Source organism: Lepisma saccharinum, chromosome 20, assembly GCF_977018435.1.
Source record: "Lepisma saccharinum chromosome 20, izLepSacc3.1, whole genome shotgun sequence".
Taxonomy (NCBI): domain Eukaryota; kingdom Metazoa; phylum Arthropoda; class Insecta; order Zygentoma; family Lepismatidae; genus Lepisma; species Lepisma saccharinum.
In genome coordinates this window covers 69549113-69554839 of record NC_139248.1, presented here as the reverse complement: position 1 = coordinate 69554839, position 5727 = coordinate 69549113, and positions in this window count along the sequence as shown.

Here is a 5727-nt window from a genome sequence, read left to right as displayed (position 1 = left end):
ACGACCCTTTGCAACCGTCCAGCTACATCATGCACACGGACGTCAACAACCTCTACGGATACTCCATGATGCAGCCACTCCCCTTTAGAGGCTTCGAGTGGGCCGATCCCTCCAACTTCGACGTTGAAGGTTTCGACGATTCGGAACGCGGATTTTTTGCCGAGGTGGACCTCGAGTTCTCCGAGAAGGTGCAGGATTTGTTCTGCGATCTTCCGCCAGTCCCGGAATTCAAATGCCCGCCCGGCTCGAACCAAGCAAAGCTCGTCATGGACTTTGTGCCCAAAGAGCGTTATGTCCTACACTACCAAAACCTCCGGTGGTTGATGAAGCAGGGGGTTACCGTCCGCACAGTACATCGAGTTTTGATGTTCGAGCATTCTCCATGGTTGAGGCCATACATCGAGCTCAACACCAAACATCGCACAGTCGCCACTTCTGATTTCGATCGCGATTTCTTCAAGTTAATGAACAATGCGGTGTTTGGGAAAACTATGGAGAATGTGCGAAATCGTGTAGATGTGAGGCTAATATCAAACAAAGCACAATGTCGCAGGCTCGTAGCAAACCCGTTATTCAAATCAAGGACCATTTACAATGAGCAGCTGGCTCTGATTCACATGAAGCGAGGTGAGGTGAGGCTCACCAAACCAATCTACGTTGGAGCCGCGGTTCTGGATCTGAGCAAGCTACACATGTTCGAGACGTACTACGACATATTACGTGCACACTACGACCACAACATCTCGCTTCTCTACATAGACACGGACAGTTTAATATACCAGGTTCACACAGCCGACGCGTACGAGGATATGGCCACAGTTCCATCTTTGGTTGACCTCTTCGACACCTCGGGCTATCCCCAGCCGAACCGATACGGCATCCCGGCTCGCAACAAGATGGTGCCCGGCAAACTCAAAGACGAGGAGAACGGTGATGTGACTCTCGAGGATGTCGGTCTTTGCGCCAAAACCTATGCTATTCGGGCAGAAGAATCCATCACGAAAAAGGCTAAGGGTGTGGACAGGCAGGTCGTCCAAGAGTACCTCAAGTTCGAGGATTACGTCAAAACCCTTCAAACTAGGACGTCAATTGCAGGAGTGGAGCAGCGCATCCAGAGCGTCGACCATGTGTTGACAACCAACCAGGTGAGAAAGGTTGCCCTGGACGCACGCGACGACAAGAGGTGCGTTCTGAAATGTGGGATTCACACGCTCCCAAGGGGCCACTATCATCTAGAAAGTAGCTTCAAATGTAGTAAATGGCATGTATGTATGTATGTATGAAAAAAAAAAACAATTCATGTAACAGAAGTTCTAATTTAATATAGCCAAGATATTAGAACAATAGTGTTTATCTTCAAATGCAAAAAAAAAAAAAACAGGCGGAGGTTTGGGATTTTTAGCGGGACTAACTCCCTGCCGCGCCCTACGGGGTGAATATGGGGCACACGCAGGGCCAAAGGGGAAGTTCCTTTGTGCGTTCAAGTGTGATTTATTATAAATGCATTAAAATTATTTTTTTTTTATTATTATTTTTTTATTCCAGATTATTCTCACAAATGTAAGAAGGTGTTCCTCGCAGTACATCCTAAACATTGCGTTGCAGGTTAATCTAATATTTGAACCTACGGTCAGTATAATTTTTTGAGAATTATGTGATTTTTTTTCTTGTACTTAAAACTGTTCGGTCACTCTTTCATTTTTGACATCATACACAAAAGACTTCTCTGCAATCAGGATGACGCTGCACAGAGTATCGGCAGGCAGCGCGTCGTGAAACTCGCACACGACCTTGATGTTGGTTCGATCGTTGACCACCACCTGCTTTCTCTTAGATGTGTTAATGACGAACATCGGCCTGCGTGTTTTGAATTCGCTGGGCGCGTAGTACACGTCCACGCTTCCCTCGGTCACGCGTTTGTAAGCCGTGTAAGCTTCGTAAAGTTTGAGGTAATCGTTTTTGGTCATGTCGAGGTTGTAATTTTCGCGCGGGAACACTTCGTTCCTACCGTTCTTCAGATAAACGTTCTTGATCTTGCAGTCGTCGAACTTGCTGGAATCTTTTTCCTGATCGTTATCGCGCCCGGTCTGAAAGAGCACCACGACGAAATCTGGCATGTCGAACTGTATGTTGTTGAACTGCGTCGTCACGTCGAATTCCATGTGACTTCCCGACGCCATCTTCTGCACGCACTGGTAACCGTGAAAGTGAATCGGCACCTGCGGACTTTTCAAGATCTCCGCTTTGTACTTGAGGGCGTAGTTCGTTTCGTATTCCACCACCGGCATTCTCAATTCCATGCTCCGGATGGCGCATTTCGCTGCTTCGGGTAAAGTGTTGGCTATCGGCGTGGTGCCGTCCGGACCCAAAGTAGCGTATCGCATCATTGCGTCGTTGTCGTTGGCCGCTCTTCGAAACGTGACGCGCAGTCCTCCCTTCCACATGATCTCCTTGTAGTCCGAGAAGAAACCAGGCAGCAGACGCATGGGAAAGAGCACCGTGTGACTTGTCGTCGATATTTTGGTCCCGGCTTCGAATCCCCCGGCCTGATAGTATGCTGCGTCCGTTTTGGATAATTTCAACGTTCCCACTGCCGTCGACGTGATGCCTGGATAATCTATTCTGTCGATGACGGTGTCGTGTTTTCTCACCTCCACCTGCGAGAACAGGTGAGGCACGAAGTTGTCCACGAGTATCAAATTTGCTGCTGCGGGAAACGCGTCTCCGCTTTCCTTCTTCACCACGTCGAATTGAAGGTAGAGGTCCGGTCTGTGAGGATGAACGAACCCGTCGCCTACGTCCACGTCGTATTCGATCTCCCTGTTCGCTTCGTTGAGATTGGCGAACGTGCGACGGTTGGGAGGGAAAGATTGCAATTCGTAACTTTCGATTTGCTCCATTTTACATGTATGCTTATTTATTATACGTTGATCTCCACGATGGCCGTCGTAGTGGCACCTGCGAAATCCACCACGTCTCCTTTCTCGTTCGTCACCACCAACTCTATGTCGTCTATGCGGTTGCGACATACTGGAAAATAGATCGGCGAAGAGGGCGTGTAGATGATCGGTTCCATGAACTCGGAACTTGGTTTGAAAGTGGCTATGATTCCCGTCTGCTTGTGACTTCCTAATAATCCGTCCGAAGATTTCGTGATCATGCCTTCCGCCACGTTGCAGTGTACGTTCAGAGTCTCTATGGCCAAGAATTTAGGAATGTTGGTTGCTACGTGCTTGATGCCAGCTTCGAGTTTTGGGTGGTTGTTCTCGAAACCTAAAAGTTCTCCCATGGTGCCCAGGTCCACGGTCTCCGTCGCGGATAGGATTTCCACTCTGTGGGTGACCGAATTTTGAGAAAAGTACGTGCCTTTGGGTAATTGAGCTTGCAAAGTGGAAATATTGTATTGGCCTGGCGTGACGACGATGTGTTCGCTTCCGACGCTAATTTTGTTGTTGTGCTGCGTGACGTTAGGTATGAGGTACATGCTGTAGAATGCACGCAGAGCCACGGATTTAGGATAGACGATGTCGTCGTGCAGCGTGAGTTTCAAGATTGAAGATTCGCTCGTGAGATGGAACACGCCCATCCTAGTGATGCTGTTTGAGGTTCCACAATGCTTTCTGGAAATCCTCGATCGTAGGGTTATTTATTTTAGAGAGAAACGCGAGCACGGAGAGGCAGAGATGACCGCAGTTCACGTCTCCGAAATTTTGAATGCGTTCGTCGTTGTAGTATATAGAGGTTTTGTTCGTTTTCAGATCATGAATTAAATTTGTAGGTGGAACACCTCCGAAAGAATCGAAAACGAAAGCTTTATCATTATTTTTGTGGTAACATATCCAATGCGTGCCTGGATTTTCTTGACCGTCCAAGTTGACTACTCCGCATTCTCTTCTTTTAACGCTTGAAGGTAACGAGTCGGACATGAAAACTCCTCTGAAGTGTTTGATTTGTAACGGTTCGATCAGAGATTCAATGTCTCGGTTGGTGAGTGCTGTTGTTTCTTTTTTTTAAACTTTTTCATCACGCCCTTCCCCCCTTTCTTCTCCATGGCCAGGTTGTGACGTTTCTGTTCTTCCAATTCCGCTTTGTTCTTCTTCGAGTCGATGACGGTTTTCGCGATGGCGGCACTTCCGCCAGCCAAACTTCCAACGGCCCCCAATGCTGCCAGGATGGCCGGGATGCTGAATATGAAACCTCCGACCTTTTGCTGTTTCCGCGAACGCTGCAAGCGTCTCAATTGAGGTGTACTGAGAAGTAATTTCATTCCGTGTCCTTTGCTCAAGCAAGAACGTTTCTTTTCGCGTTGTTTCTTGGTGAGTAACCCATCGAGGGCACCTAGATTTTTAAGATTGGAGTATGGTATCTGGTACACGACACCCTTGGGCTTCATGTTGATGCTCTATGTGTTATTTTTACGGTATGTTATTTATATATATATTCTGAGATTTTTCTCGTGTAGTTTTTTACGGTATGTTATTTATATATAAATGTTCTGAGATTTTTTTTCACGGCCTCGCAGTCGTTACACAAATTCTATTACGTGCTTCGTTTTCTTGCCAAGAAGTTCCTTTGTCCCCTTGTGCACGATTCGAGTTTTGTTCTCGATTAAAATAGATAGCTTCTCGTCGGATAACATGTTAGCGTATCGATCTGGTAAAAATAGACTGTATTGTGCGTTGAGCAACAGGCGTACCTTGGGACCATACTGGGTAGAAACGATTGAACCGGAAGTTATCGTGTAAGGTTTGTCGACTTCCAATTCCTGAATTTTTACATACTCGACTGACAAATTTAGCATTTGTTTTAATGCTTGGAGATCACTCATTTTTTCAGTCGTCATATCAAAAAAAAATTTCAGAGTGTTAGAGAGAAATTTAATTGTTTTTTCACGATGTGTGTTATTTATATATACCGAAGATTATTTTTTACGATGTGTGTTATTTATATATCAAGTTTTTTTTTGACACGTATATATATTATTATTTTTAACAGAGGAAGAAAGTCCGTGCTTCGGAAAACGCGATGATGTGTTGTTATTATTATTATTTTTTACTCTATGTTATTTATATACCCCACCCCAATTTTTGTTTTGTGTTCATGGCGATGGTGGTACCCAGTGCGGCGACCCGTTCACCCAACGATGCGTCTCTGCTCACGAACCTTTCGAAAGCTGCATGTTCCAATTTTTTGTCTGCTTCGTGACGTGCGTCCAGATCCGTCTGCGTGGTGTTGTAGGCGATGTCGTGATCTTTGCATGCCGCGTCCAACGGATTCACACCCTTGTCTCCTCTCTCCAATCTTTTCTCGAGTTTGGTACCCGGTCCGCAGTACTGATAGCCAGGTAAATGCATCTCGAAAGGTAACTTATTGATGATGTCGTTCACGAGTCCTTTTCCTTCGGCCACGTTCCAGAATCTCGGAGGCAGCGTGTTGATGATTTTGATCAGGTAACCTTTGCCCGTGTCGTCGTTCACGATGAAGTTGGAAAGTTTCGTGCTGATCATGTCCACGATGCCAACCTTCTCGTTGTAGAAATTACGGTTGCCTGCATTCTCTTCGCCGGCTATCACCAACAATCGGTCCACGAGTTTCCTAACGTCGTCCACCCAAACGAATTCTTTGGGTAGCGTGTTGTAGCGTTTGACGCCGCTGCCTGTTTTGACCTGGTTCCAAATCGGTTTGATGAGATTCCTGTACTTCTCGCCGCTGCTCGATTTCACCCTA